At 34.4% G+C, this 12695-nt stretch overlaps 1 protein-coding gene across 1 annotated transcript in view; it reads left to right on the top strand.

Moving 5' to 3' along the window:
• The window catches only part of PIK3C2G (phosphatidylinositol-4-phosphate 3-kinase catalytic subunit type 2 gamma), a 382139-nt gene that overhangs the window by 204746 nt on the left and 164698 nt on the right, over positions 1–12695 (top strand). The window lies entirely within an intron of this gene.

Below are 12695 nucleotides of genomic sequence, written 5' to 3'. Positions count from 1 at the left end.
GTATTAGCAGAGCTGCATTCTTTCTGGAGGCTCTAGGGGAGAAAATACTTCCTTGCTTTTTTCAGCTTCTAGAGGCTGCCTGCATTCCTTGGCTCATGGACCCCTTCCACCAGGGGCATCAGTCTGCTCTCTGCTTCCATCACAACTCCTTCTCTTCACTCTGACCCTCCAGCTCCCTCTTATAAGGAAATTGTATTACATTGGGCCGACCCAAATAATACAGGACACGCTCCACCTCAAAATCTTTACTTAATCATATCTATAAGTCCCTTTTACCATATAAGGTAATATATTCACATGTTTTGGGGATTAGGGCATGAACATAGTGGGGTGAAGGGGGTACATTACTTGGCTTACCACAAGTTACCTTCATTTCTTCCTAGTGTAGCCATTATTTTAATCCACAATGTATTAGCTAATTCTTTAAAAGGCTGAAGAGATTCAACTCTGATATTAAACTTCATATATGGTCTACAGAATATTAGATACTATTTAAATTAAAACACGACCTATTTTCATTTCACACTTTGGAGCACCACACATACACAAAATATGATTTTTCCTAGTGTAGCCATTATTTTAATCCACAATGTATTAGCTAATTCTTTAAAAGGCTGAAGAGATTCAACTCTGATATTAAACTTCATATATGGTCTACAGAATATTAGATACTATTTAAATTAAAACACGACCTATTTTCATTTCACACTTTGGAGCACCACACATACACAAAATATGATTTTTCCCTTAAATGGATTTTTACAAGCATATTATAGCTTATATTAGGTTAAAATATAGTGAAATCATGTACGCAGTCCTTGTTCCTCTCATTTCCTTATGTTTTCATTATCTTGACTACCTTGGTTCAGGCCTATTTTTGGTAGATGACTGACAGAGGATAAGTCAAAAGGCATTGATAATTCTGAAATCTGGGCTAATGCCCATGGGAGAGCTGAATGAGACAACTGCATATTTTTAACCTGTGAGAAAGTCCAAAAACTTAGGGCCAAGTTTACAAAAGAAGTTTTAAATGTGGACCCTCTGGTTTTATTCCAAGTAATGTCAGTTTACAACTTTGCAAGTTGGATTTCTGGCTCAGGAATTTCTTCCCACTGATTAAATTGGCCTCATTTCAACACATAATATTGGCTGCTTTCTAAAGACCAACTTGCTAACCAACAATATAATCTATTCTCTGTATTACTAATAAAACTAAATTATCCAGTGTTTCCAGTGGTTTGGAAAAGCTTTTTTCTTTTTCTTTAATGTTGTCATTTATGAAATGTAGCATTCATTTGGCATACACAAGAGTAACACAGCCTTTATCAATGTGTTTAAAACTATAGTTTTTCTGTAAAGCATAGGAAAATTCAGCAGTTGAGCATATATTTGATTTTGACTGTAATTATTATTAATAATCACTATCATCAGCATTGATTGCTGTGATCTGATTTCTATCATTCCTTTAGAGTCATAGATTTTAGAGTCATTGTCATGGTATACCTCACACACCAAAATTTTATTACATACAGAATAGTTTCACCATGTGATTTTCAAGCATACTTATGGTAAAACATACCAATTTTCAATAACATATCTAAGGGAAATTAAATACAAAGGCAGCAAGAAACCAAAACATTATCTCCCCTTGACAATGATAGCTCAGCAGTTGAATAAAATTCTGAAAACAGAAATTGTTAGCCACCTCTCCCCCTTTCCTCTTTAATGTCTCAATCCAAGTTTCTCCTGTCACAGACAAACTGGGTATCCAACATGGAGGATTCCTGTTAAATGTTTACACGAGGGGAAGAAGGCTCCCTAATTAATCACCAGTGGACTGCACGGGTGAACATGTGTTGGTTGTGTTTCTGATGCAGGTGTTCATAATTTCAATGGAATTTAATGAACAGAGGTCTTTTAGTAGTTTTTATTCTAGATTGCAAACTAAGGTAATTAAGATGGTGTTTGTATTTATGGGATCGCATAAGCATAGAATGTGAAAATGGAAGAGACCTTTTATGTCTTCATGACCTGAGCTGGCAATAGGCAAATCTACAAAGATCATAAAGGCTCTTTGCTTCTCTACCCCACCCATTACTTTTTTTCCTTATTTTATTTTTTATTTTTTTGTTATGTTAATCACCATACATTGCCCATTACTTTTTAATCTTACTTCTTCCTTGACCAGTTGCAGGTTTTCAGTGCTTTCCCTCTTCTTCATATCAAAGTCAGTCTAAGCTCTGATCTCAGACTTTCACACATCACTGTGTACTTGATTCCATTATTACCTTCCCCAGAATTATTTACATTACCAAATCATAAACTATTGAATGATGAAATGAATTCTCTGGCATTAGTGAATGAATGAGGTGGTGAAACTTGAAAATTGGCTGCCTCTTAAGTGTAAAGCTGGCCTCATATGCCCTTAAGTAATGTTATATTTAAAAGAGAGAGCGAGAGAGAGAGTTGGTCTCAGACACCTAGAGTGCTATAGTGCTGTCAATGTCCCACAAACATTTTGTATAGATTTTATTTTTAATTGTTTTCATTAACTAAATATGAAAAGGGAATATAAAACAGGTCAAAAACTATAAATGACAATACAACAAACATCCTCACATGCATCATCAAGTTTAAGATATATCAAAATATGAATTTTGACACCTGTGTGACCTATCCCAATCACATCCATTTAATCTTTCCTATCAGAAGAAAGAATGACTTTTAATTATTCAAATTCATTTCTGTGATTTTACCACTCCCCTTTATACCCTTACAAAAAATGTATTATTTAGTTTTATGTGTTTTTAACACTCTGTAAATAGAGTGATTGTGTATACCTTCTGCAAATTACTTTTTTGGTAAAACATTATGATCTTGAAATTTATGTGTGTTTGTAATTCTAGTTTATTAAATTTCACTACTTTGTAGTACTCTATTGTATAAATATATCACAATTACTTATTCTGCTTTGGATGCCAGGAATATTTATTTAAATACTGATGCATTTAGGGGTGCCTTGGTGGCTCAGTTGGTTAAGCAGCCTCTTGGTTTTAGCTCAGGTCATGATCTAAGCGTTGTGGGATCAAGCCCTGCAATGGGCTCTGCACTTAGCAGGGAGTCTGCTTGAAGATTCTCTACCCCTCCCTCTACCTTTACCCCAATTTGCATGTGCATGCACTCTCTTTCTAAAATAAATAAATCTTAAAAAATAAATAAATACTGATACATTTAGATTTATTTTTATCATCTTATTTTGTGCTTTTTTAGGTATGTTTATCTTCCAGGTATTTTTCTCCTTTTTTTCTTTCAATAATTTATTTACTCTATTATCTCTCCTTACTAGTTTGACATTTTTTTTTTAAAGATTTTATCTATTTATTTGACAGGGAGAGACACAGTGAGAGAGGGAACACAAGCGGGGGAGTGGGAGAGGGAGAAGCAGGCTTCCAGCCAAGCAGGGAGCCCTACGTGGGGCTGGATCCCAGGGCCCTGGGGTCATGACCCGAGCTGAAGGCAGACGCTTAACAGCTGAGCCACCCAGGCACCCCCAGTTTGACATTTTTAAGCTCTTTCTGTCTTATAATAATTGCACTAGAAATTACAACATTTATTCTTATCAGAATATAAGATTGAAAAATAAGAAGTTTTATTCATTTATTCATCCATTCAGAGCACTGATACAGCCCTTAGAATATCTAGGTAAAACACACAAACAAAAACCCTGCCCTATTGCAACTACATTTTGATTCTGTGAAAATTTACATCTTAGTGACCTCAGCACGCTTTATCTCTGAACAACTTGCCTCCTAGTTTATATAGTATTGCTGTTATGTATTATAGCTCTATTTTGTTTTATATTTAACTCTATAATATAGTTATTATTTGTATGTTTAGTGAATATTTGTGTCTATTTTCCACTTTCTTTGTTCATTACTCCTTCTTGCATCTTGGGCTTTTCATCTGAAGTCAATTTCCTTCTACCGAAAGGGCATTCTTTGTGGAATGGGTTGATGCAAACTCTGGCCACTATAATCTAAGATAACTTTAATTCACCTCCATTTTTGGAAGATATATTGTTGTATATTGATACAGCTCTAGGTTGACAATTGCTTTCTTTTAGCAGTTTGACTATATTCTACTGTTTCTTGACTTCAGCTGTGGTTATTGAGAAATCGTTCATCATTTTAGTTATTTCTTTGTGCTTATTTGTTATTCTGGCTATTTTTAAGTACTTCTCTTTGTCCTTAGATTTACTATGATGTGTGTAGATGTTGACTTGTTTTTGTTTATTCTGCTTAGAACTTTGGCCTTCTGACTTTAAGGATTAAAGTTTTTCATCAGTTCTGGAAGTTTCTCAACTTTTATTCCTTCAAATATTGTTTTTCCTCCATTCTTTCTCTACTCTCCTCCTGAAATCCAATTAAAAATATATTACATTCTATTTTATTTATCTTTTTTATTGCTCTTCCATATTTTTTAAGTTTTTTTATCTCCCTGGACTAGATCTAGATAATTTTTTCAACTCTGCCCTCCTGTTCTTTAATTCTCTCTTTGGCTATTTCTAATGTTTTGTAGTTTGTGCATGTGTGTAGAAAGAGAGTTTTAAATTTATATTAATCACATTTTTATTTCTGAAAGTTATTTTTATTATTTATCTTACTATAGTGTCTCTCTCCTGTTCATCTTTTTTATTCTTTCTTTGAATTCTTTAAACATGTGAAATATAAATATTTTTGTTGCATGTTTGATAATTCTAACAGGTGAAGTCTATATGGGTCTGATTCTTCCATCTTTTATTGCTGCTAATTATGATTCATGGTTCCCTGTTTCTTTTTTTTTTTAAAGATTTTATTTATTTATTTGAGAGAGAGAGAATGAGAGATAGAGAGCACGAGAGGGAAGAGGGTCAGAGGGAGAAACAGACTCCTCGCCGAGCAGGGAGTCCGATGCGGGACTCGATCCCGGGACTCCAGGATCATGACCTGAGCCGAAGGCAGCCGCTCAACCAACTGAGCCACCCAGGCGCCCTGGTTCCCTGTTTCTTTATGTAAACTTGGGTATTTGATTAAGAGCTCATATTTTCTGGAAACATATTTGTGGGCATTCTTATCAGTTGGTATGAGGCCTGCCTCAGTAGAAGGTAGATTCCTTCAAAGAGGACTTGTGTTTGCTTCTGCCAGGTGGCTGAGAGCTCTTTCAATCCAGAATGATAATAATTATTTGCTTAAGGATTTTTTTGACCACTGGTGTACTATGTGTGTGAAATATAAATCTAGGTAGGAGCTAGAAGAATTCCCCCATTCAGTACCAAAGTTTCAGGAAGTTAATTTTCCTTGTGCTTTGGAAGTTGTCTAGCTGATTTTAGTTGACTCTTACACTAAAGACCTATCTTTTTGGGCTCAAGATTTTTGTGTAGATCTCTTATTAAGTTTCCTATTCTTAGGGCACAGTCTTTGTTTCTTACCCCCATGTGAAAAACGAAACTCCAAGTTGCTTGAGTTCAGCAAATAAAAGCCAGAATCTGCCTTCAGAGTCTTGTTTACCTCTCCACATTTGTGCCTTTTCTTAATTTTTTTTTTTTGTTATCTTAGAAATCTTTACTTTCCTCCTGGCTCATCGATGCATTTAATGCATTTAAAAATAAATATTTTAAATTATAATCTAATATTTGGGTTTTTTTCTGCAGGAAATTTGGTTAGAACATTTAAACTTATACTGCTGGAAACAGAAGTCATTATCAATTTAAAATATACTTTCAAAACTGTTGTAAGAAGCAATATGCACATTATGACTCATGGCTTACTATGTCTCTCCAGTGTTTAACACAGTGTCTTGATCTTAGTAATCTTTCAAAAAAATTATATATATATATATATACACATATACCCACTAAGAATGTGGGACAGGCATTGTTTTTTAGATATTTATTAAGTGGCAGGCACTGTAATAAGTTTCACATGGATTAGCTCATGTAATCTTCACCACAACTGTATGCTCTCCTAAAGAAAACTCACATTCTGTAGAATCATTTACTAAAGGAGTAAGGATTATGTAGGGAAAGTGTTGAACCTGAGTTTTCAAAATTTTTATCAACATTGTTATTAGGGCACTAGGCAAAATAACAGTAAATTTTTAAAAATCTTAATAATAAATACCAGAATAATTTTTAAAGATGTTAAATTTCTAATAAAGAAATAATAAATATAAAATTTAATTTAAAAATGTAAGATAAAGGTACCTAGATGTACTCTCATATTAGAATATTTCACAAGAGAGCTCGTGGCTATTTCAAGCCAAGAGGACTTAGATACTACTAGAAACTATTGGAACACTACTGTTTTTCCTCCACAGTATATTGTGTTCAACTCTTTTGCTATACTTTGCATTCAGCTGCTGCTTCTTAGTGGCACATAACATTAACATGCTGGAAAAGATTGCTTATGAACTAATGTGACTTCTGCATAATGCTAATATCATTCCCCATATGTTAATCTGACATGAGCTAATTCACATTAAAGAAGCATGTGCTATTGTAGAACAGACTATGTTAATATCCTCATCTTCCAGATAAAGAAAATTAGACTTACCTCATTAAGTAACTTGCCCAAAGTTATTCAGCTAAGAAGTCTGAACCTGGGATTTGAGAAGTGTGATTCCAGACAGTCCTAACTACTATGTGTCTCTTTGGTATAATAGATCCAAAGAAATGAAGGTCCACCTGAGACCGGATAAAGTATGATAAAGACTGTGGCTACATGGGAACTTGCTATGGACTGTCTTTTTAGAATTATACAATTTTAAAATTATCATAGAATCACTCTGAAAATTATCTTAGATGGTTCAATTTTTCTAAAATTTTGATTTTTAATTGCTTTAACCTTGGGTTAACATCTCAAAAACAATCACCATGTCAGAGTTGTGAAGATATTCCAGGATTAAATACTGTAAAGTAGTAAGCACTATTCCCATGGCTTACTTTGGTGTTAGTCTATATTAGCAGGAAAAGAGAAAGGGCATGCACGTTCATTTAGTTATCTATTCATTTATCTAAACTTTATTGAGTACTACCTAGTTGCTGGGTTGCCTCAGTGAACAAAACAAAATTTGTGCTTTTAGGGAATTATATTCTAGAAGGAAGAAAGAAAATACACAAATAAATGTATAATGTCAAGTGGTAACAAGCACTATTAAGACAAATAGAGCAGTGTTTAGGATGCTGCTGGTAGGGAGAGTAAGATACCCTGCAAATACCTGAATAAAGTGAAGGGCAGGGGGATCCATTTGAATGCCTGGAAAAAACTCTTTAGGACTGAGAGCTGGGTTATGTGGTGTACCAGAAAAGGCCAGGTGGTGAACTAGAGTGAGCCAGGGGGTTGGAAATGAGGCCGTGTCGGTAAGTAGGGATCAGATTATCATAAGCCATAGCAAGAATTTTGGATTATATTATGAATGAGATAGAAATTCTTTTTTTTAAATGTATTTGAACAGGGAACAATATGAACTGATTCACAATTTAAAAGCCTCATAGCTGTTTTCATGGTGAATAGATTTTGTATGTGTCTGTGTGCAAGTGGGGGATGTAAGGATGAAAATAGGAAGCATAGTTCAAGTAGTCCAAATTTGGAGTAAAGTAATAATGATAAAACTGGTATAAAGCAGTCAAATTCAGGATATGCATTAAAGGTAGAAACAATTTATTGATATAGATTTCTCTTGTGAACATGAAACCATGCAAAATTCCTATCAACAATAGAAGAAGAAGAAATAGTAAGCTTAATGAACTTAAAAAATAAAAGGCAAAACGCCAATAAAAATTGGAAAAATGTCCTTAACCATTGTCACATTCCATCTTGAAATATTCAGATTTCTGCTTTCAACCCCGAACATCTTCAGGGTTGGTACTAGCATATTGGTTTCAGTTTTTTTAATTTGTAGAACCCTTTTAAAAAAACAAAATCTTATACCATACCACAATATATAAAATACATTGTATTTTATTCATGTTGATGTTTTACAAAAATCCAAGCTTGTAGCATTTATAATAAATTTATTCAGTTAAGTAAAAAGATTATTTTAAAGAATATAAAAAAAGTTAGTGCCTTCATGAAACTTAAACCTTTGTTCAACAGCATGATAACTGAATGGACGGTTGAATTTATTTAGGGAAGATTAAAAGTTTCAAGAACTAACACATGGGAAAAAGTCAATAGCAAACCACTTTACTTCAGCATAGGAAGGAGAAAGCTCTGTTTAGATGACTCCGGGGTCAGATAATCGCCATTACCCTTCCCTAACCTTCATCTGCTGCAAACTTAATTCAATCACACATGAATAAAGTATTAACATTTGACACAGATAGAATTAATAACCTATGTTTTTACTTTGTATGTTCCTAATTTAATAGAACTAATAGGATAATACAAAATCACAGTTCTTAACACACACACACAATCAGTAAGATTCTTTATTTTTACCTTTCATTGTTATTTTTGCTGAGTTGACTTTTGGAGCTTACCATGTTTTAGAAGAACAAGTACTGAATGACCTTACTTTTGTCCTTCATGGTGTACTATTTTTGAAATGCTGTAAGATAGGAAGCCATGTATAAATGACTTGATATTGTTACTGACAGTCCAGTTAATCATTGATTACAAATTCACCAGTTAAGTCAAACAAGTTACAAGCTGGCAAACAGCTTTTAAATATACAGACACTGCTTCAGGGAATTGATTCTACTCCTCTGTCTCTTAGAATCGTTCTGGGTATAGTTGTCTTTATTCTGGTAGGAAATCCAATGCACAGAATGCTGACTTCCAAAACCAAGAAGCAAGGGGATGACAGAATAATATTTTTCATTTCAAAATGTTTTCCTTGATTGGCTTCCTTGTTGATTCTTGAATGCTTTCCCCAGACATAGCCTTTAAAATATTTTTTTAACTAAGATTTCATTTACAGTTAATTTTTCAGAAACTTTTCAACTATGTCAAGCAAAGTAGACCTGAATCAAGAACAGTGTACACAAGATTTACCTGATAAGAAGCCTGATAAATATTTCACTTTTGATAAATAAGGTCCTTCCCTGGGAATCTGCAGAACAGGCTCCTCACTCTCCATGATCAAATGGTTTGGGTTGTCACCCTCTTACAAGGATCACTGCCCCTTTTCTTATAAATCTTTCTGCCAGGCTCTACTCACTACCTAACAACTGCCAACTATTCTTTCTTGCTTTCAGAAATGCCTCATCTTTGAATGCATGGGCCTATTCTTTAAATGCTTCAAAGGAAATTCCTGGACTTCTTTATGTTTGATTGTCAATTGGTCTGACTGACACGGTTTCCTTAAGTTCAGTTAAAGGTCGTGATACTCGAGGGAACAAATAGTTATTGTGACATCTTCTCCCTTTATTGCCTATAAATAATACATCATCATTAATTGTTGTATCTTAGAGTCTTTGAGCAGTTACAGTCTTCGTTTAAAAAACAATTTCTGACCATTTATGATTCAGATTTTTTTTCCAAGATTGAGTTTAATAAAAAAAAAATAATGAATGTAAGTGCTGCCATGGATTACTTTTTAAAAAATATTTCAATTTCACCCTTGTTGCAGTGAACAAAAAAGGCATGTGCTTAACGACCAGAAAATGAGTCAATGTATTGATGTGAAACTGAGCAGCTTAATTTCATGTCAAAGGTGAATAATGCACAAGATAAACCAATAACTGAAATGGGTCTTAGGGAGAAGAAAGAAAATTCAACATGGTTTTGTTTCTCTGAAATTATAACATCATAAGCCTTGTAATCTACTTTTTGTAGCAAAAGGGTCTTTGTTGAGTATGTTCTTTGAACATGCACATAGGTTCTTTCAATCAACTATTCAGATAAAAAGCCTCTGTATTGTATTTCCAAGCATTTTTTTCCAAGTCAGAGTTAAGTGTGCTTCATTTGGAAATATGACTAACAGCTCCTCAGGCCCCTCAGTCCCTAAACTATTGCTCCTAATTTGGAGCTGCCTGAGAGGCCCATTTCTGATAAGGAGACTTACCTGAAAAGTAGTTTATAACTTCTTTGATGTTAGTGCAATGAAGCTTTCGACTCTGCATAAAATTGAAATGATCATTTCTTATGGGAAATAAGAGTAACCCCCATGAGGTGGGAAAGGGGAATGTTTCCTTAGAAATACTTTCATAAACTAGGCAATTAATAGCAGTAAATTGCTTACTTCAACTATGACCTTTTCAAAGACATGATACGCTCAAATTATACCGGACTTTTAATCATATTTCAAATTATAATTGAAGTTTATTTAAACTAGCTGTTAAATGTATTATTCTGATTTTATCCTATGGATGCTTATCTCATATTTGACACTTTAGCTCCTTTAAACATTTTCTAATAACCCATCTTTCCCGAATTTTCTCTATAGTATTCTCTTTCTCTCCATCACTCCTTCCTCTCCACATTTAGTTTCTTATACTATCTTCTGATCTTTCAATATATTTTTCTCTTTAAAAGATGCATACATGCTTCATTCACCTATAGAGTTTCTTTTTTTTTAAAGCTTATTTGACAAACTAGTTATTATAGTATTAGATAGCCGCACTTCTTACTTCCCAGCTACCTTCCCTATGTGCTTAAAATTTTTTAAGTGAGGAAAAACAGGGGCTCCTGGGTGGCTCAGTTGGTTAAGTGTCTGATTCTTGATTTTGGCTCAGGTCATGGTCTCAGGGTCCTGGGATCAAGCCCCACATTGGACTCCATGTTCAGCGCAGAGTCTGCTTGGAATTCTCTCTCTCTCTCTCCCTCTGTCCCTACCTCCACTCAGGCTCTCTATCTCTCTCTAAAATAAATAAATAAATAAACTTTTTAAAAAATATTTAAGTGAGGAAAAACAAAGAACAGACACCTACTACTTTTTTTTTTTTTTTTCCATTTAGGCTTTATGAGACTTGGTACTACCAACCTTGTTAAAAGATTTGGAGCCCTGTATAAAGTTGACCTGAGAGTTAAAGCCCAACATGCTTGTTTTCTTCATCACATCCAGCAATTGCATTTCATCTTTTAACCCATTCATCTTTCTGTTTCTGACCATAGTAGGAAGTGGATTTCCAGTTTAGGCATGTGAAGCTAAAAATATTTGGAAAAGTATTTTTTATAAAGCATTATAAATTGGGAGATTATTAATTATAAAATAAGCATGAGTAAAGATAGATGGCTGGCATGGGGGCAGTTAAAGTCGTAATAGACATGGATCCAGACCCACATTTGGGTTGGGAGTTAGTCAAGGCCAGGGTATCTGGTAAAGTCGCTGGTTGGTAGAATGAGTGTTAAAATCAGGGCACAAGTTCAAGGTAGGAAGGATGTTTGTCACTTGGTCAGAGAGCTGTCAGGTAGAGAGACTTTCTGATAACTTAGAAGTGCATATCTCGAAAATATCTTTCAGGAGCCATAGTCCCATGCAGTTAGGGCTCAGTGGTCAAAAGTAAACTTTCAAGGAGCTGGATGTGCATTTCTAGTCACGGAGAGTCACAGTGCACTTCAAGATGTTTAAGGCTCTGAAAAATCCTGTGCTTTAGAACAATTTTATTTATATGGCTTTTCCCAAAACTATCTGACCTGTTGACGTTCCTTGAATGAACACTCTGGAAACTTAAGCCTTGGATGCAGCCTTACCACTTCCTGTCTCAGCTTCATATCCAGGCACCAAGTTCTGTAAGTCCCAGGGATTCTTTCCTCCAAGAATCTCTTGCAGGTCTTCCTTCCTTGCTGCTGCCATTTGTGTTCAGGTTAGTGGTTCTCATTGTCAGTAGGAGTGAGGAGAAATAGACGTAGCTCACATCGATAACAGTGTGTGTAGTTTGAAAAATCAAATTTAACATTATAATATTAGATTGTTCGTCATCAAAATAATTTATTTGATTTCAAAGTTTGCTAAAGAAGTGAGATTGATTTTATGTATCAATAGAGAGAATAGGTTTTAAGAAGTCAAGAAACACTGATTTGGACCTTTATGAGGCCTCAGCCATTTTATTAGACTTAGTCTAAATTGTTTCTTTGCCCTTCCATGTACCATAGCCACTCTGAGCAATGCAATTATCTGAAAAGGAAAAAATGAAAACTTGTTTTCATCTAGAGAAGCTATAAATATGCACTGGAAACAGAAAGACTTGTACAGAAGAACCAGTTTCCTGACATCAGGCAAGATTATTATTCTCTATGGAACTTGCTCTTATTTGCAAAATGAGTACACAGGATTTGATCAATCTCAACATATAAATTTAACATCTCTTCCCTACTCAAAAATCTGGAATGCATATATTACTCTCCTTAATTCTAGCTACAGAACAAATCCTATCTTCTTAGCTAGGTATTTAAGATCTTTCATAATATATCACAAATCTGTCTTCACAGCTCTTTTTCCACTAGTCTCCACTATAAACTCTCTGCTCTTGTCAGATTTTTCAAGTCATTATTGCCTGAATAATCCTTACTTATTTCCTTCACAGAGCCTTTGCTTATGACAGTCTCATTTTTGGAAACTTCCTACCACTTCTTTTCCAACTCAAACTCACCCATGTCTTACTTATTTCTTAGGAGTTAATGTACATTTGACCTTTCATAATCATTCTGAACAACAGCAATCTCCTCCTAATTAATTTTCTGTAACAAAAATTTTTATGCCATTATTTGATTCTC

Source organism: Zalophus californianus, chromosome 9 (genome assembly GCF_009762305.2).
Source record: "Zalophus californianus isolate mZalCal1 chromosome 9, mZalCal1.pri.v2, whole genome shotgun sequence".
Taxonomy (NCBI): Eukaryota; Metazoa; Chordata; class Mammalia; order Carnivora; family Otariidae; genus Zalophus; species Zalophus californianus.
Note: the sequence above shows the minus strand (reverse complement) of the source record. Positions and strands in the feature narration are given on the sequence as shown.